Here is a 21,394-nt window from a genome sequence, read left to right as displayed (position 1 = left end):
AACGTCGCGCTTGTGAGGACCCGTTCGACTACGTCCGTTTGTCTTCTTCATGGACTCGTTCTTCTTCCTTGCGGGATTTTAGGCAAGATGACCATACCCTCAAAATCACTTCTATCTTTGCTTGCTAGTTGCTCGCTCTTTTGCTATGCTTTTGCTGTGATACCTACCACTTGCTTATCATGCCTCCCATATTGTTAAGCCAAGCCTCTAACTCACCTTTTCCTAGCAAACTGTTGTTTGGCTATGTTACTGCTTTGCTCAGCCCCTCTTATAGCGTTGTTAGTTGCAGGTGAAGATTGGAGCTTGTTCCATGTTGGAAAATGGTTATTTTGTTGGGATATCACAATATCTCTTATTTAATTAATGCATCTATATACTTGGTAAAGGGTGGAAGGCTCGGCCTTATGCCTGGTGTTTTGTTCCACTCTTGCCGCCCTAGTTTCTGTCATATCGGTGTTATGTTCCTGGATTTTGCGTTCCTTACGCGGTTGGGTTATAATGGGAACCCCTTGACAGTTCGCCTTGAATAAAACTCCTCCAGCAATGCCCAACATTGGTTTTACCATTCGCCACCTAGCCTTTTCTTTCCCTTGGGTTCTGCAGACTCAAGGGTCATCTTTATTTTAAACACCCCCGGGCTAGTGCTCCTCTGAGTGTTGGTCCAAACTAGAGCCCCTTGTAGCGCCACCTCGGGGAAACTTGAGGGATGGTTTTAGTTGTACGGATTGCTCATTTGAGTGTGCCCTGAGAACAAGATATGTGCAGCTCCTATCAGGATTTGTCGGCACATTCGGGCGGTGTTGCTGGACTTGTTTTACCATTGTCTAGGATGTCTTGTAACCTGGATGCCAAGCCTGATCGGATTGTCTTGGGAGAAGGAATATCCTTCGTTGACCGTGAGAGCTTGTGATGGGCTAAGTTGGGACACCCCTGTAGGGATTTGAACTTTCGAATGTCCGGTTGTAGAAAACCTGAAGTTGACCTTAATTAAAATACATCCACCGCGTGTGTAACCGTGATGGTCTCTTTCCGGCGGAGTCCGGGAAGTGAACACGGTGTTGGAGTTATGCTTGACGTAGGTTGTTCTAGGATCACTTCTTGATCATAGTTGTTCGACCGTAGGTTGTTCTGCCTTCTCTTCTCGCTCTCTTTTGTGAATATGTTAGCCACCATATATGCTAGTCGCTTGCTACAGCTCCACATCATACCTTTTACCCTACCTGTAAGCTTAAATAGTCTTGATCGCGAGGGTGTGAGATTGCTGAGTCCCCGTGACTCACAGATACTTCCAAAACCAGTTTGCAGGTGCCGATGTTACCGAGCAAGTGACGCAACCAAGCTCAAGGAGAAGTTCGATGAAGATCTTGTCCTTTGTGTTTTTTCGTTCACACAATTAGTAGTGGAGCCCAGTTGGGACGATCGGGGATCTGTGTAGCATTTGGGGTAGTCTTCTTTTATTTTGGTTCCATAGTCGGACCTTGATTGTATCTGGATGATGCAATGCTTTATTCATGTAATTGTGTGAAGTGGCGATTGTAAGGCAACTATGTATCTCTTTCCCTTATGTATTACGTGGGTTGTGTGAAGATTACCACACTTGCGACATTGCTTTCAACGCGGTTATGCCTCTAAGTCGTGCTTCGACACGTGGGAGATATAGCCACATCGAGGGCGTTACAGGAAAGCTCATAGGCAATGGATCAGTGATGGAGAATTATTCCGGATGTGGTTCATCATGTAACAGTCATAACCTAGGGTGACATAGAACTAGCTCCAATTCATCAATGTAATGTAGGCATGTATTCCGAATATAGTCAAACGTGCTTATGGAAAAGAACTTGCATGACATCTTTTGTCCTACCCTCCCGTGGCAGCGGAGTCGTAGCGGAAACTAAGGGATATTAAGGCCTCCTTTTCATAGAGTACCGGACCAAAACATTAACACATAGTGAATACATGAACTCCTCAAACTACGGTCATCACCGGAAGTTGTCCCGCTTATTGTCACTTCGGGGTTGCCGGATCATAACACATAGTAGGTGACTATAGACTTGCAAGATAGGATCAAGAACTCACATATATTCATGAAAACATAATAGGTTCAGATCAGAAATCATGGCACTCGGGCCCTAGTGACAAGCATTAAGCATAGCAAAGTCATAGCAACATCAATCTCAGAACATAGTGGATACTAGGGATCAAACCCTAACAAAACTAACTCGATTACATGATAAATCATCCAACCCATCACCGTCCAGGAAGCCTACGATGTAATTACTCATGCACGGTGGTGAGCATCATGAAATTGGTGATGGAGGAAGGTTGATGATGACGATGGCGACGGATTCCCCTCTCCGGAGCCCTGAACAGACTCCAGATCAGCCCTCCCGAGAGGTTTTAGGTCTTGGCGGCGGCTCTATATCGTAAAATGCGATGAATCCTTCTCTCTGATTTTTTTTCTCCCTGAAACCAAATATATAGAGTTGGAGTTGAGGTCGGAGGAGCTCCAGGGGGCCCACGAGGTAGGGGGCGCGCCCCCACCCTCGTGGCTAGGGTGTGGGCCCCCTGGTCTTCATCTTTTGCAAGGATTTTTTATTATTTCCAAATAGACGTTCTATGAAGTTTCAGGTCATTCCGAGAACTTTTATTTCTGCACATAAATAACACCATGGCAATTCTGCTGAAAACAGCGTCAGTCCGGGTTAGTTCCATTCAAATCATGCAATTTAGAGTCCAAAACAAGGGCAGAAGTGTTTGGAAAAGTAGATACGACAGAGACGTATCACCCCACCATGAAAACTTTGGACGAGATCTCTATCATATGTTTGTTTCGGCTTATTCTGCAAGCCAAATCCTTTGTTTTGTTTTGTTTTGAGTTGTGGTATTCGAGTTGCTTCTAAGTCAATTGTTGATTCCATACCTTTCCTAAGCGGTGTTCTCATATTTCTATGTGAATACTAATCCTTTTAGATCATTGAGTTTTTCATGTCAATTCTTTTCCAACCGGTTTTCTTCTCGTTAAGATGATCCCATCATTTTCGCCATTCGCAAGTTCACCTCTCAGTTTTCCCAATGTTGTTTGTTTCATCCATGCCAAGTTGTCTTTCTTTTTCCCGCCCTCCCACCCTTTTTCTTCAAGGACTCAGATTTCTTAATCAAGTATCCTTTTTATTGATGGGAAGTCTCTCCATTCTTTTCCATCAATGTTCTTATCCAGTGATTCTCAGCAAGATACTAAAGAAGCTTCAAGTTTATCATTCTTCGTTCTCTTTTCTTCTCCGGTGGATTCAATTCAAGCTTTCGGTGTTGATCATATCCCTTTCCTCCTTTCAAATGGTTTCCCATGCCGGTGCACCTCTCCATCATTCACCTCTTGCTATTCATTTGTTCTGGAGTGTTCAAGATATCTCCAAAGATTCACGTTTCCATTCTTAATCCATTCAAGATATTTCGAGATTATTATCTCATTCAATCCATTTAAATCAACCAGTGCAATCTCTCTTTTAAAATCATTCAACGGTGTTTTCTATTAAGTGGGCCCTAACCCACAGGTCTTTTCCCAGGATCTGACCTAACGCTTCTATTTTTTCCGGAGTTATTCTCAAATTCTTTTCAAAGTATGACGTAAGAATGGATTTTCATCAGTCATATGCCTTCTCCAAGATTGCTTCAAATTCTTTTCACCTTTGGCTCAACCTATTTATTCTTCATTTCTTGGGAGTATCTCAACAGTTTGGTGTTGTTTCTCGTCGTCATTCTGAGCATTTGAAGGCCAAAGAAGAGTTCCTCCTAAATCCTTACCCATTCTTCCAAAGATGCGAAATTCTAGCTTTATACCATCCTCTGATAATTGTTTTCGATAGTGATAATTCTTTTCACCTAGCCAGAGCAATTCAATAGTCTTTTCAGTTTTATTCTCTGGAGCCCATCATCTCAGAATTATTCATTCTCAGCTTGAACTCTCATTCTCCAAATCTTACCGGTGCATCGCTCAAGTATTTTCTAGTCAGCTCGTGATCTCTTCATTCTCTTGTATCTAAATTTCCCCAAGTATCTTCGTTCATTTTCTAATTCCTTCCGGTGGTTCGCTAAAGACCTTCTTCAAGTTTGCGCTATATCTCTCAGCAATCCTTTTCAATGGGAATAAGTAGTATGCCAAATCCATTATGGGTCATCAATTTAATTGATGAAGGATAAGCATAATGTAATTCTTATTCTTGTTTCATCGAGTAAATTCAATTCCTTATTCCGGAGGTTCATCAAATTCTTGGTTTCAATTGTTCATCTTTCTTTTCCGGAGTTCCAAGTTTTCTCGGTTATATCATCGCGAGGCTCCATCTAATCAATGCAAGGATTCATCTTATTGTTTTCAAGTTTCTTTTCTTTGCGACCATTTTTTATCTATCCGGAGTTCTTCGAGAGTTTCTACATGGTGGTTAATCAAAGATTTAATCCATTCTCGAAGTGTTCTTCAAGATTCTTGTTGGAGCTCAAGTATTCTTCATCTTGCATTCCAAAGTGCAATTCTTTTACATATCTTTTGAGGTGGTGTTATGTCATTTTTTACAATTTCCTTCATGTCTCATGATTTCACAAGTTGTTAGGAATGAGATATTTAAATCCATCATATTCTTCCTTGGATTTATCTTCGTAAATATTTCACCTAAAGCCTTCCCTAAGGAATGTTGCTAATTATGGTGCTTATTAATAATCCAAGTTTCCTCCTATTATCGCGGTGAAAGAAGTTTTTCATCTCTTTGGTGCTCTCACTGAAATCAATGGTTTCCGTTAGTGGCTGTTTGTCACCTCATAATGTTCAGATGTTTCCATAAGCCTACAACAAGCTTATATTTTTCGTTGTTGATTTCCAACAACTCCGTTCAATCCTTCTTTTAAGGATGCTCTCTTAAATTCATTTCAGGTAGAACATGTTGTTTTCTTCTCCGTTCTTTTGATTCCATTCTTACATTTGTTCCGGAGGCATTGTGATGTTACTCTCTTTGACCCATCATCTCATTTTGTAAATATCTTGTTCTTTTCCTTGCTTATCAATTTAGCCGGAGTGTTGTGTTTTCATTCGAGTTCTTTCATCTTATCAATTCTTGTATCTCTTTTCAACCAGAGTGCTATTCGAATTTGTTCTTCCTTGTTCCTTGGTTATCTCGTTTCAACCAGTGTGGTTTCAATTCCTTCTTGTCCATTGTGCTCGTCATTCATAGCTTTGCAACCTCCAAGGTTCACATGATGTTCCTTGTTCCTATTTTCTAATGGATTGTTTACAATCCTGTTCGACTCTATTGTGTTCTTTCTTTCAACTTTTTAACCTCTCAAGGTTCATCGGTTTCACTCGGTTGTCAAAGAAGCAACTTTGTCTTACCTCTCCCTCTTCTGTTTACCCCCCAGTGCCATACTTAGATCTCGGTTTGAGATCTCTTGTAGGGGGATGAGAGTTGTGATACCCCAAGACCGGCGCTACAGATGCCTTCCATGGATGCCGAGATTCGTCATGTGATTTGTTTGGTTCATTGCATTCATCTTTGCATCATGTGCATTGCATCATGTCTTTTTGCATCCCTTTTTAAAACTGAACTAAATAAACTGTATGGATCTTCGATCTATTTAAATCGAGGGAATTCACATGGTGAAATTCTCTATAAAACATACCAAAGTCTCCTACTATTATTAGGGAGCTATTATAAATATTCCAGTAATTTGGAATTTACCACAACACACTTGCATGTTAAATCCTTTAACCTTTCCTTCTTTCGGTTTTCGACTCTCAAACGTTGTCGATAATTCTTTCTTCCCTTATCCAAGCTCCACCAAATATCCAAACATTTTTGGACCTTCCTTTTACCAAGTCCTAGTTCAAATGCATTTGAATTAGATTCAAATGAGTTTGAATTCATATCTTTCGATCATCTCACTTCTAAATTTCTTGGGTCAAACTCATTTTTGTGAGTCCGGTTAAATTATCCCCATGCGCATAATCTTTCCGTAACCCTCTCTTTCTTTTCCTCTCTCTATTTATTTCTACTAAAAGAAATATGAGGGAGAGAGAGAAGCCCAGCTGGCCACTTGGGCCTCCTATAGCGGTAGCCCGTTAGGCCCAGCCTCAGCCTCCTTCCGAACCCTAGCACCCCTGGATCGATCCCCTCATCCTCTCCCTCTCATATTCTCTCCCTCGCGCAGCCAAACCCTGTGCCCGATCCCCCCGTGCCCGACGGCCGATCCCCGACGCTCCTTCCTCTCCTCCGCGTTCGTCCCCGCTCAAGCCTCTCTGCCGGAGCATGCCCACTGAGCTCCGTCGCGCCCCCTCGTCGGCCCTCCTTCGTGCTTTGCCTCGCGTGCCTTACCTTACAGCTGCGCTGACCATCAGCTCCGACCGCCGAGCTTCCTACCGGCGACCACCGGTCTCTGTACACATGCGCCTCCTTGACTCGCCCGCCGACGTGCCCCTCCTCCGCCCCCCTGGTTCACCCCCATGCTGTGACCATGACCCCACCTCCTGCGCGAGCCCCGGATCGCTGCTGCTCTGCTCCACGCACCTGTCCTGGAGCTCGTCTGCCTCCCCAAACCGCCGCCCTGGCCTCGGTTCCAGCAGGTTCCCATGCGCCCTTGCCCGGCCAAGTCCCTGTCGATAAGTTCCTGCTGTCACCGCTCCCTGCATTCGCCTTGCTGCCGTCGCCCTCGCACCGCACCCGAGCACTGCTGCTCTACTCCGCTCTGCTGTCCCTGTGCACCTCCTGGACGACTCTGCTGCCCGCGGTCTTCATGCTCCTTCGCCTGCTGTTGCCATTGACGAAGTCAAACGACTACTGTTGGGGATATAGCTATCAGTTATGACCCACCAAGGAGGGGCCGGGTCAAGACCCAACGGCGGGTCACGAAGGAAGACCAGTAAACACTCAAGGAGATAGTTTGTTAAATATTATAGAAGGCCTAAAGGCCTAGAGGCGGCTTAAGCCCCAATATTGTAAACCGCCGTATGTAAGGAAAGACTTGTAAAGAAAGGCATGTAAAAGAAGTCACCAAGCCGGACTCGATTTATGAGCCGGCAGGGACTCTGTAGGCCATCGGGCGTCAACCCATGTATATAAGGGGACGACCCGGTGGCGTCTTAGGGCAAGAAACAAGAGATCGATAACCAAGCCGGCGAACTAGCCTCTTGGCGATCGAAACCCCAGCAATATCAACACAACTAGACGTAGGCTTTTACCTTCATCGTAAGGGGCCAAACTAGTATAAAATCTCTCGTGTCCTTTGTCCCGATTAACCCCTTTAAGCTTCCTAGTAGCGATGGCCCTACGACTAAGTCCTTTTGCTAGGACATCTGCCATGACAATTCCACGACAGTTGGCGCCCACCGTGGGGACAGCGCACGGTGGATTTGAGTTCTTGAAGGGCAACTTCGAAGGGCTCAAGGGATACGCTGTGGGCCGGACGACCAAGAGTCGTCGCGGCAAGCTCTACATCGACGACGAAGGTTGGGGCCCCGAGGCCGGCTCAATTGAGTACGGGTACCGGGTCCCCTTCGGCGGAATTCATGTCTTCATCGGCCTGATCGGCGAGTCAGGCCCTGAGCCGGACGTCCACACCAACCTCATTGAAACGGCTCAGCGCGCAAGGTCCACCCGTGTTTAATCTGTAGTGAAGCATGCGTTCGTAGGTTGCATCCACGGAGGTGAATACTCTAAAGAATCAGCGGATGGCGGTGAGAGGGCTGTCGGTTCTGACGCCACATCATGAACGGGATAGACGGACTATTTTGTATCAACAGCAGGATGGCTTGCTCGGGGGCTATTCCGATGGCAGCAGTATTCCGGGCCCCCTTGAGTCGCGAAATTGGGTCGGAGTCTTCATGGCAGGAACACAGCCGGGGCAGAACTCCACAGTAGCGGCAGCAACAACCACCGGGTCGGCCGCAGGCGGGTCAGGAGACCCCGCGCGCCCCCCGGCTCAGATTTTGATGGACCTCATGGATAAATTGACGACCCTGTTGACTGCCGTGGTAGAGCCGGCGAATCAAGCTCAGCATGACGCAGAGGTGGCACGCGTACATGAGGAGATGGTACAAGCTAAAGAAAATTTAGCAGCAGAGGAGGTTAGGATGGCCGCGGAGCGGGCGGCTTTGGACGCTCGTGCTCAACAACATCAGGCAAAGACTTTCCTGCTCTCGGTGGATCTGAACGCGTCAAATGAGGTCATGAGAAGAAGGCATCAGAAAACTCAGTCACGTCTACCTCCGATGCTCGATCCTAGGACCCTTTTTCATACGCCCGGGGCCGGGGCAAGTAACCCGCCAGAGGCAAATCAAATCACGACACTCGGGGCATCGGTTCAGCCGCGCGCCATGGAACCGCCTCGTATACATACCACCCCGCCTTATTATGTACCAACACTGCCAGGTCACTTCTCCAATCCCTTGGAAAACCTCATAGCAGCTTTGGCTCGTTTGGCGGCTCTCCCGATGGAGGGCGACTCTCCGGCGGCAATCGAAACACAAATTGTGAGAGAACTTCTTCAAACAGCTCTGGCGCAGCAGGATGCGTTCTCTTACAGTTGAGACAAGATCCATTCAACCCCTCGACCGAGCCAGAGCCCAAGCTACAGTAGGCGTATGGATTCAGCTGACATGTCAAGCAATGTTCAACGCCGCAACTGGTCGCACAGGCATGAGCCGGGACAGGCTGGAGCCCTTAACTCAGCGGATTAGGAGAGGATCCGACAAGAGGTTGAGCGAGCGGTTCAACTGGCGGCGGAACAGGCGGCTCATCAAACGTTTCCGGCTTATCCAGCAACCTCGATTGAGGCAGGAGTGGCCACAAGAATCGGAGGTGTTCCTTGCCTGGTTACGGCCATACGGAATGAGCGTTTGCCAAAGGATTTCAAGGGGCCTCATAAGGTACCTAATTACACGGCCGATTTGCAGCCTGGGGCCTAGATTGAGAGTTATGAGATGGCCATGGAGCTATTGGAGGTCAGCGACGCGGCAATGGCTAAATATTTCACCATGATTTTGGATGGAACGGCTCGTACTTGGCTAAAAGGGTTTCCCCTCAATTCCATCGGCTCATGGGCGGAGTTGAAAGCCCGGTTCATTCAGAACTTCAAGGACACATGCAAATAACCTATGTCAATCGTGGACCTGACCAATTGTAAGCAAGAGGAAGGTGAGTCCCCGACCCATTGGGTGCGCCGGGTCAAGGAGATAATTCATTCATCTGATAAGATGGATGCCGGATCGGCAGTCTTAATGTTGGAGAAAAATTGCCGTTTTGAACCTCTGAAGCAGAAGTTGGGGCGGCTTAAACATGACTGCAATGACATGGGCCAGTTAATGGCGGCTCTCGTCAAGTATGCTGATTCTGATAGTACCAAGGAGCCTGTGTCTGATGAAGAAAAGATAGGGAAGGGAAAGAAGAACGACAACAGCAAGGATCACCAGCATAACCCGGCAAACCAAGGAGTTAATAAAAGTAAGGCTGACAAATTTGTGGCTAACACCAATGCGCAGGGCAACAATCAATGGCGCAAGGGTAGGAAACCCCCTCGGTTGGGCTGGTCAGGTCCCACCCTTGAGCAACTATTGAATGAACCTTGTCCAAGACACGGCACCTGGGAGAAGCCAGCCACCCATCTGTGGAAGGACTGTACAATCATGAAGGCATTCAAGAATTCAAATGCATTCGATGGAAATCACGGCCCTGGCGGTGGTTCAGGTGGAGGCGGCTTTCGTGGCCCGGGCGCCGACTCAGGTGGAGGCGGTTTACACGGTCAGGGACATGCGGGTAACCAAGGAGGTTATAATCCATAACCCGTCCAAGGTAATCAACAACAATCCGGATATCAGAGCAACCCAAAACAATTGAATAGTGGGCAATATCATGTGTTTACCACTAGCTTGTGCAAGCGGGACCAAAAGCTTCACAAGAGGGATGTCAATGCCGTTGAGCCGGCGAATCCGCGTTACTTACGGTGGTGAGAACAGCCTATTGTGTGGAGCAGAGAGGATCATCCTCCCCGGGTTGACAATCCGGGTCACTTGGCCTTGGTAGTAGCGCCTTAGGTTGGTGGATATAAATTCACTAAAGTACTCATGGATGGAGGCAGTAGCATCAACATCCTCTATTATGAGACGTTTCGTCGGATGGGGTTGACTGATAAGAGTCTTAAGCAATCTAACACTGTTTTTCACTGTGTGGTACGTGGCAAATCGGCATACCCAGTTGGCAAGATTGAACTGGAAGTAGCCTTAGGGGATGAATATGATTCCAGAGCAGAGAAATTAACCTTTCAGGTGGTTAAGATCAAAATTCCATATCATGCTTTGTTTGGATGGACGGCTTACGCCAAGTTCATGGCTCGGCCGTGTTATGTGTATCTGCATCTCAAGATGCCAGGTTATAAGGGCACCATTACAGTACATGGAAGCCAAAAAATAGCCCTGGAGTGTGAAGAAGGAGACGCTGTATATGCTGAGTCTATTTGTGCAACGGAGGAGCTGAAGTTTTATAAAGATAATGTTGACCTGGCAGACATGACGTCTCTAAAGAAGCCAACAACGGAGCATGAACTGGTGTTGAAATTCAAGTCAGATGATGACACCAAGACGGTTGATTTTGTGCCCGGCGAATCATCCAAGCAATTCATCATCAGTGCCAACTTGGATCCAAAATAGGAAAGCGCGCTCATCGAGTTCATCCGTGAGAACCGGGACATCTTTGCATGGAAACCTTCTGACATGCCGAGTGTCCCAAGAGAACTCGCTGAGCACACTCTCAATATTGATCCAAAGTTTAAGCCGGTCAGGCACTTTCTCCGATGATTCAACGAGGAAATGTGCAAGGCCATCGGAGAAAAGGTGGCCCGGCTCTTGGCGGCCGGGTTCATTGTGGAAGTCTTTCACCTAGAGTGGTTAGCCAACCCGGTGCTTGTACTCAAAAAGAAAGGCACCTGGCGTATGTGTGTGGATTACACCGATTTAAATAAGGCTTGTTCGGCTGACCCTTTCGCTCTTCCCCGTATTGATCAGATCATTGATGCTACGGCGGGTTGCGCACGTTTGAGTTTTCTGGATGCCTATTCAGGTTATCATCAGATCAAGATGGCAGTCAAGGACCAGGAGAAGATAGCTTTCATCACTCCGTTTGGAGCCTTCTGCTTTGTGTTTATGCCCTTCGTGCTCAAAAGTGCCCAGGCAACTTATCAACGGTGTATGCAGAATTGCCTTCACAATCAGATTGGGCGTAATGTCCATGCTTATGTGGATGATATAGTGGTAAAATCCAGGAAAGAGGAAACCTTGGTCGCAAATCTGAAAGAGACCTTTGATAACCTCCGGGTCTACAAAATGATGCTTAACCTGACCAAGTGTGTTTTTGGAGTCCCAGCTGGCAAGCTCTTGGGTTTTTTGGTGTCCAACCGAGGTATTGAAGCTAACCCGGAGAAGATTAAGGCAATCACATCCCTGGCCAAACCAACATGCATCAATGACATTCAACGGCTGGCGGGTCGTGTTGCTGCTTTGAGCCGGTTCATAAGCTGGTTAGGGGACAAGGTGATGCCTTTCTATTAGATGATGAAGAAAACAGATGGTTTTGTTTGGAGCGATGCTACGAACTCTGCTTTTGAGGATCTGAAGAAACAGCTTGCTGAGCCGCCGGTCCTTGCTGCTCCAGTTGAGAAAGAGCCACTATTGTTATACGTAGCCGCCAACTCATGAGCTCTTAGTGTGGCAATTGTGGTGGAGCGCAAGGAGGTTGGCAAGGAACATCCGGTTCAACGGCCGATTTACCACGTCAGTGAGGTGTTGATTGAATCTAAACAAAGATATCCACATTGGCAGAAGCTCGTATATGGGGTGTTCAAACATCACTGTGGTTAGCTCTGCTCCTTTGGGAGACATCATTCAAAATAGAGAAGCCACTGGACGAGTCACCAAGTGGTCCATTGATCTTGGGTCTCATGGGTTGAAGTATGTACCACGTACTGCGATCAAGTCTCAAGTACTGGTTGATTTTATTAGTGACTGGACAAAGATGCAGATGCCGGAAGAGAAACCAGACAACACATATTGGACTATTCACTTTCATGGGTCTAGACAGTTGGAAGGCTCGGGGCTGGAGTTGTTTTAACCTCCCCTTGAGGTGACAAATTTTGTTATGTGTTGCGGCTAATGTTTCCTTGCACTAACAACGCAGCGGAATATGAAGCGTTGCTCCATGGTCTTCGAATGGCTAAAGAGATGAGCCTGAGCCGGGTCCGGTGTCTTGGCGACTCAGATTTGGTAGCTCAACAGGTGTCAGGTAAGTGGGATTCTAAAGATCCTCTCATGGCGGCTTATCGCCGTGAAGTTGATGCTGTTGCAGGGCATTTTAAAGGTTATCAAGTGGAGCACATTGACCGTAGGAAGAACGAAGCGGCTGATTCTTAAAGCCGGCTGGGATCTCAGCGTAAGCCGGTGCCACCTAACACCTTTCTGGATGTTTTGCATAACCCGTCTATTAAGTTACCTACAGAAGAAGATCTAGCCGTTCCTGACCCGGAGGCGCAATTGGTGGTGGCTCTTCATGTCATCCCAGATTGGACAATACCATTCTTGGCTTACATGACCCGGGGCGAGCTGCCAGCGGATGAGACCCTGGCCCGACAAATAACCCGGCGGTCTAAGTCAATGACGATTTCTGACGGAGAACTATACCATCGCAGTGTCTCTGGAGCATTTTAGCGGTGTGTTTCCCCTGAAGAAGGCCAAGAAATACTTCGTGAGATCCATGAAGGTGATTGTGATCACGTCGGGTCAAAATCTCAGGTGGCTAAAGCTTTTCATCATGGTTTTTATTGGTTGACGTCTCACACTGATGTAGAAGATCTGGTCAGTAGATGTGATGTATGTCAAAAATTCACACGACGAGCACATGTGCCGGCTCAAGTGTTGCGGATGATTCCAATCACTTGTCCGTTTGCGGTCTCCAGGCTTGACATGGTTGGACCTTTCAAAAGGTCTAAGGATAAAAAGACACATCTTTTAGTGGCAATTGACAAATTCACAAAGTGGGTTGAGGCAGAACCAGTGAGTAAGTGTGATGCGGCCACAGCGGTTCAGTTCATGAAAAAGGTGATCTTCCGTTTTGGTTTTCCACACAGCATTATCACTTACAATGGTACCGTTCTATCCCAAGGGGCTATGGAGGAGTTTCTGTCAGCGTGAGCATATCCGGCTTGATGTCTCTTCTGTAGCTCATCCTCAATCCAATGGTTAGGCTGAGAGAGCAAATCAGGAAATATTAAAAGGTCTCAAGCCTCGGCTTATGGTTCCCTTACAGTGAACGCCGGGTTGTTGGGTGGAGGAGTTACCCTCGGTGCTGTGGAGTATCAACACCACCCCTAACAGATCTACAGATTACACACCTTTCTTCATGGTTTATGGAGCAGAAGTAGAGTTGCCTAGTGACATCCGTCATGACTCGCCCCGTATGGCGGCTTATGTTGAAGCTAACAATGAACAAGCCAGACAGGATGCACTTGATTTGTTAGATGAGGAAAGAGACTTAGCAGCGGCTCGATCAACTATTTATCAACAGGACATGCGTCATTATCACAGCCGCCGGGTTAAGTCCAGGACTTTTCAAGAAGGTGACCTGGTGCTTCGGCTCATCCAGGATTTATCAGATGCACACAAGCTATCCCCACCTTGGGAAGGACCCTTTGTGGTCAGCAAGAACTTAAACAACGGGTCATATTACCTCATTGATGTTCGAGAGCACAAGGACTCACGTAAGTCAGAAGAGGAGACCCGCGGGCATGGAACATTGCTCAACTTCGGCCATACTATACCTGAGCAACCAGCTCTCATCATGTACATACGTTGACGTTATATAAATTATGATAAGTACTAAAGCAGGACCATCGGTGAGGGAGTCCTCGATTAGGGGTCTCCGGATAGCCGGATTATATCCTTTGGCCGGACTGTTAGACTATGAAGATACAAGATTGAAGACTTCGTCTCGTGTCCGGATGGGACTCTACTTGGCGTGGAAGGCAAGCTAGGCAATACAAATATGTGTATCTCCTCCTTTGTAACCGACCTTGTGTAACCCTAGCCCTTTCCAATGTCTATATAAACCGGAGGGTTTTAGTCCGTAGGACAACATACGATCATACCATAGGTTAGCTTCTAGGGTTTAGCCTCTCTGATCTCGTGGTAGATTTACTCTTGTACTACCCATATCATCAATATTAATCAAGCAGGACATAGGGTTTTACCTCCATCAAGAGGGCCCGAATCTGGCTAAAACATCGTGTCCCCTGCCTCCTGTTACCATCCGCCTTAGACGCACAGTTCGGGACCCCCTACCCGAGATCCGCCGGTTTTAACACCGACATTGGTGCTTTCATTGAGAATTCCTCTGTGTCGTCACCGTTAGGCTTGATGGCTCCTTCTATCATCGATAGCGATGCAGTCCAGGGTGAGACTTTTCTCCCCGAACAGATCTTTTTGTTTGGCGGCTTCGCACTGCGGGGCAACTCGCTTGGCCATCTTGAGCAGATCGTACGTTACGCCCCTGGCCACCAGGTCAGGTTTAGAAGCTTAAACTACACGGTCGATATCCGCGGAGACTTGATCTTCAACGGATTCGAGTCTCTGCCTTGTGCGCCACGCGGTCACGATGAGTACGATCTAGCTCTACCATCAGACAGTGTTCAGGAGATCGCACCGGCAGCCGCTCCGACCCTCAATTCGGAGCCAGTTGCACCGTCCATGGAAGGGTGGATGGACCCCGCCATGGAAGCCTTATCCTCATCGGCGATCAAGCCGAACATCGACCTTACCCTGCATGAGAGCCGTGTTGTCAAACTGCCGGATCCTTCTCCGGCCACGGACTCCGAACCGCCTACGCCCGTTCCTAGCGAATCCGATTGGGCGCCGATTATGGAGTTTACCTCCGCGGATATCTTTCAGCACTCGCCCTTTGGCGACATACTGAACTCATTAAGGTCTCTCTCCTTGTCAGGAGGATCCTGGCCGAACTATGTCCGGCAGGATTGGGATGTGGACGACGAAGAAATTTGCTACCCACCCACCACCCACTTAGTAGCCACTGTCGATGACTTAACCAACATGCTCGACTTCGACTCCAAAGACATCGACGGTATGGACGATGATGCAAGAGACGAAGAGGAACCACTGCCCACAGGGCACTGGACAGCCACCTCATTATACGATATATACATGGTGGACACACCCAAAGAAGGCAATGGCGATGAGACAGCGGAGGATGACCCCTCCAAGAAGCAACCCAAGCGCCGACGTCAGTGGCGCTGCTCTAAGTCCCGCCAAAGCAAAAGTGGTGATACCGGCACAGGAGATAGTAACACTCCCGATAGTGCCGAAGACAACAACAGTCCCCTCCAGCAAGATTTAGAGCAGGAGGATGGATGAGCCAGCCCTCCGGAGAGGGCGGCAGATGGAGAGGCGGAGTATGATAATCACATGTCCCCCTCTGAAGACAAGGCAAGCCGCGGCGATGACGAATTGTTCGTGCCAGAGGATCCCGTCGAACAAGAGCGCTTCAGGCGCCGGCTTATGGCCATGGCAAATATCCTTAAGAAAAAGCAGCAGCAGCTTCAAGCTAATCAAGATCTGCTAGCTGACAGATGGACTGAAGTCCTCGCAACCGAGGAATATAAACTCGAGCGCCCCTCCAAGAGTTACCCAAAATGCAGGTTGCTGCCCCGGCTGGAGGAAGAAGCGTATGACGTGGCTGATAGGCCACCTCATGGCCACGATAGAGAGGCATTCCAGCCAAAAACTCAGCCTGCACCCCCATGCCATTCAAATAAAAAGGCATGGGGAAATACGCCAGACCTGCGAGACGTATTGGAGGACAAAGCAAAACATGCAAGATTGATCTACGGATCACGAGGGCGCGCCACTATGCAATACGATAAACGTCACACCGGATACAGTAAAAGTAAATCCGGCCGGGCCGAACACAACGGGAAAGACCCATTCGAGCTGCGTCGCGATATAGCCCAATACAGAGGCGCCGCACACCCCTTATGCTTCACAGACGAAGAAATGGATCATCAAATCCCAGAGGGTTTCAAACACGTAAATATTGAATCATACGACGGCACAACAGATCCTGTGGTATGGATCGAGGATTTCCTCCTCCACATCCACATGGCCCGCGGTGACGACTTACACGCCATCAAATACCTCCCACTAAAGCTCAAAGGACCAGCGCGGCATTGGCTTAACAGCTTGCCAGCAGAGTCCATTAGCTGTTGGGAAGTTCTCGAGGCCGCATTCCTCGACAACTTTCAGGGCACTTATGTGCGACCACCAGATGCCCATGACTTTAGCCACATAATTCGGCAGCCAGAAGAATCGGCCAGGCAATTATGGACTCGGTTCCTAACAAAGAAAAATCAAATCATCGACTGTCCGGATGCAGAGGCCCTAGCAGCTTTCAAACACAACATCCGTGACGAGTGGCTACCCTGGCACCTTGGTCAGGAAAAGCCGAAATCTATGGCAGCCCTCACGACACTCATGACCCGCTTTTGTGCGGGAGAAGACAGCTGGCTGGCTCGCAGTAAGAACATATCAAAGAACCATGGTACTTCGGATACCAAGGACGACAATAGCAGGTCACATCGCAACAAACATAAGCGCCGCATTAACAGTGATAATACTGAGGATACGGCAGTCAATGCCGGATTCAAAGGCTCTAAACCCGGTCAACGGAAAAAGCCATTTAAAAGAAGCACTCCGGGCCCATCCAGTTTGGACCGCATACTCGATCGCTCGTGTCAAATACACGGCACCCCCGACAAACCAGCCAACCACACGAATAGGGACTGTTGGGTATTCAAGCAGGCCGGCAAGTTAATTGCCGAAGACAAAGATAAGGGGTCACACAGCTATGACGAAGAGGAGCCCCGGCAGCCGAACACTGGAGGACAGAAGAGGTTCCCCCCACAAGTGCGGACGGTGAACATGATAAACGCAACCCACATCCCCAAGAGGGAGCGGAAGCGTGCGCTTAGAGACGTATATGCGTTGGAGCCAGTCGCCCCAAAGTTCAACCCATGATCCTCCTGTCCGATCACGTTCGATCGCAGGGACCATCCCACTAGTATCCGCCATGGCGGATTCGCCGCACTGGTCCTAGACCAAATCATTGACGGATTTCACCTCACTCGAGTCCTTATGGATGGCGGCAGCAGCCTGAACCTACTTTACCAGGACACAGTGCGCAAAATGGGTATAGACCCCTCAAGGATCAAACCCACAAAAATGACCTTTAAAGGCATCATTCCAGGTGTAGAGGCCCATTGCACAGGCTCAATTACACTGGAAGTGGTCTTCGGATCCCCGGATAACTTCCGAAGCAAAGAATTAATCTTTGATATAGTCCCGTTCCGCAGTGGTTATCATGCACTGCTCGGGCGAACCGCATTTGCGAGATTCAATGCGGTACCGCATTATGCATACCTCAAGCTCAAGATGCCAGGACATCGGGGGGTCATTACAGTTAATGGAAACACAGAGCTCTCTCTCTGAACGTAGGAGCACACTGCGGCCCTCGCAGCAGAAGCGCAAAGTAGCCTCTCAAGGCAATCCACCAGTTTGGCGTTTCAAGACCCGGACACCTTCAAGCGCGCCCGGAGTAATCGGCATTTAGACCACCCGGCATGATCTGAGCTCGCGTAGCAATACGGGTCCCACCCCAGTCCCAGCCAAACAGCGAAATCCGTGCCATGCATACATAATTACGCATTAAAAATACCATGGGCACAGGCGGGGAGGGGGCACAACTACGGCACGCCCCACTACACGGCTTAAACCGCACCAGGGGCTTCCCGCTTTTTTATCTTTCTCTTTCAGGACTTTAATCTCTGGAAACCCAGTCCGGCAGCATAATTGCCGAACACATGATGCAGCAACCAAGGAGGCAGAAAGCTATGTCACACCACGGAACTCCCAGGTGGATTACGTTAACGAGTGAAATATTTTCTCTAATACTATTCCTCAGCTTGCCCTTGGAAGGGACATAGTCCTACTTTTTGCTTATTGCACTATCTGTATCATCCTGTTTGAATGCACCCTTTTTGAATAAACAATGCATAACATTACGACTATTATTGCATTATTGTTTTATATATATGTGTTCATTAATGACGCCTTGCAACCGTACACTTTGGTACGGCCAATACACCAGGGGCTTAAGCACCCCACAATACGGTGTGAGAAGGCCGAACACTTTCACAAGTGCGGCACCCCGAACTTATAGCATTATATGCATTAGCTCCGAATCATGTCTTTGGTCAAATGTTGGGTTTGCCTGGCTCCTATGTTTTGGTACCTTACGTTCCGCTCTATCGGCTAAGGTAGCACTAGGAGAACTACTGCGATTGTGCCCCGGTTCTGCTGGGCTAAGCACCTCAGTAGAGAAAACTAAAACTAACTGTCATGATAAGGCGAGAGACTGGTCGCTGTTCGGCGAGGTTTTGAGTCCCTAAAGACTTATGCCGCTTAGAGTGAGGAGTCGGTCCTGTTCGGCTTAAAGGCATGTATCGCGCCCCGAATTCGGCCTTCCGAATACCAGGGGCTTCGCCAAAATTTAAAATTATAGAATTTTATGGCTAAGTGAGAGTGATAAAGCATTATTAGTCTGGTTGCCTTGTTCGCTGTGCTGAGCACCTCCCTCGAAGGACCAAAAAATGGGAACAAGAGTGCTCAGGTTTATCCTGAACACCCCAGCACTCGCGGCATGGGGGCAGAAGCCGAGGACTAGCCATATCTCAGATTGGATAAACAACCAAATAGAAGGTAATATTTTAAATTCAAAAAAAGTGTTGCATAGCGCATATGAAACAAGTTTTTATCATATAGGATCACAAGAGCAAGTTTACTCAAATATTACATCCTTTGAACATTCGTCCGCTACAAGACGGGCACCCTTTAGGACACCCTCATAATAAATTTCGGGGGTGCGATGCTCCTTGCCCTGCGGCGGTCCTTCCTTGATCAGCTTCATGGCGTCTAGCTTGGCCCATTGCACCTTCACACGGGCGAAAGCCCGACGTGCACCTTCGATGCAGACGGACCGCTTGACGACTTCCAGCCGTGGGCAGGCATCCACAAGCCGCCTCACCAGGCCAAAGTAGCTGTTCGGAAGGGCGTCGCCAGGCCACAGCCGGACTATAAAGCCCTTCATGGCCTGTTTGGCCGCCTTGTGTAGCTCGACCAGCTACTTTAGCTGGTCGCTCAGAGGCATCGAGTGTTCGGTCCCAGTATACTGAGACCAGAACAGCTTCTCCATTGAGCTTCCCTCCTCGGCCTGGTAAAACTGTGCGGCCTCCGACACGCTACGGGGCAAATCTGCGAATGCTCCTGGAGAGCTCCGGATTCGGGTAAGTAATAGGTAATTTACTTTCACATGCTTGCTTTGCATATAGAATGCCTTACCTGCCGCTATTTTCTTCATCGCGTCAATCTCCCGGAGGGCCTTTTGGGCTTCGGCCTTGGCACTCTTCGCGCTCTCGAGGGTCGCGGCAAGCTCAAACTCTTGCGTATTCGAGTCAAGCTCCAACGCCTCGTGCTTCGTCACGAGAGACTGGAGCTCTTGCTGCACCTCGCCCACCCGAGCCTCTTGCCTTTCCCGCTCAGTGCGCTCCTTGGCCGCTTTATCTTCGGCCTCAGACAGCGCTTGCTTCAGGGTCGCCACTTCGGTCGTGGCCCCTGGCAAATTCATGATGATCCTGTCATTTTGCAATCGCATTCTTTCTATACATATCCATAGACTAGGTACTACTTACCTTTGTTCTCCTCGAGCTGCCTCTTCACAAGGCCGAGCTCGTCCTTGGACCCTTTAAGGTCGTGCTTCAATGCGGCGACCTCTGCAGTCAGTGTGGCAGATGCAAGCAGCGAAGCCTGCATACGCATATTGACATACTTATATTAGACTGCTGTGATATTGTTTGATCCTCTGTTCGGCTTTTCTTTGTGAACACCGAACAAAGCATCAGGGGCTACTGTCTATGCGGTAATATTTTTCCAATATTTTAAACACTTACCTCAAAGCCTATTAGAAGGCTGGCACAGGCTTCAGTTAATCCACTCTTGGCGGACTGAACCTTCTGGACCATCCCACTCATAATAGTACGGTGCTCCTCGTCGATGGAAGCGCTGTGAAGCGCTCCCAGCACATTGTCCGGCACCTCTAGATGGACAGAGGTCACCGGCACAGGCATCTTGCCCCTCTTGGAAGGAGGCCGCCTGCCCGAGTCCGAAACCACTGGAGGTTCTGGAGCGGTGTTCGGCTGAGGGCCGAACTCGGAGCCCTCAGGGGCCTTGTCCTCTCTGCTCCCGGAGTCCGAAAGGTTGCCTTGAGGCGCCTCCGGGACTGTATCCCCTCGACCCGGTGCCTCTTGAGACAATACCTCGGCGTCGTCCGCAGGGCAAGGGGAGGTGGCGGTCGGAAGTGGATCGCTATCCATATCCGACGAGCCCAGGGAGCCGTCCGACGATACATCGATACGGGCTCATGGCGGCCTGCATAATCATATTCGGCGTTAAGGGAAGCAGTGCGACAAAGGAATGCTATGAGTTACTCTGGTATCTGAATACTTACGACTTCCCCAGGGGCTTGGCCCTGGGCAGCCACTCGTCTTCGCTATCGGCGGCGGTGGTAGAACTGTCCGGAAGTAGAGTCCTTCCCTTCTTGGACCCTTCGGCCTCCCCAGTTGGGGCGGCCTTCCTTTTCTTGTCTCCCCCGTCTGGAGGGGGAGCATCTTCTTCTTGCTCCTTGTATTTGGGGGAGGAGTGTGTCGCAGAGTTATCGGACGATGAGTCCGATGACGCCTAGCATCGGGAACTCTTTCGGGTTCCCTTGGCCTTCTTGGTTTTCTCCAGCACCATGTAAGGAGCCGGAGTCAGCATCTTCATCAGGAGAGCGTCTGCTGGGCCTTCGGGCAAAGGAGCCGGACAGTCGATCTGTCCGGCCGTCTCCTGCCAGTCGTGTCAAAGGCACGGGAGCTTAGATCCCGCATAGAGTCAAACTATGAAAAACAAGTATCATGTGAATGGTAAAACAGCTTACCGCACTGGCTTGGCGCTTCGAGCAGAAACTGCGATCCTCGGTAGTGGGAGGGGGAACCTTGGCGCCCTTGAATAGCACCCTCCCGGCATCCTCATGAGTTGTGTCGAAGAGCCTGTTCAGAGTTCGGTGCTGGGCCGGGTTGAACTCCCACAAGTTGAAAGCCCGTTGTTGGCACGGGAGGATCCGGTGGATGAGCATGACCTGGACTACGTTGACGAGTTTGAGCTTCTTGTTCACAATGTTTTGAATACATGTTTGGAGTCCGGTCAGCTCTCCCG

Source organism: Triticum dicoccoides, chromosome 6A, assembly GCF_002162155.2.
Source record: "Triticum dicoccoides isolate Atlit2015 ecotype Zavitan chromosome 6A, WEW_v2.0, whole genome shotgun sequence".
Lineage (NCBI taxonomy): Eukaryota > Viridiplantae > Streptophyta > Magnoliopsida > Poales > Poaceae > Triticum > Triticum dicoccoides.
The sequence above is the reverse complement of the archived record's forward strand: the minus strand, read 5'-3'. Positions refer to the sequence as shown.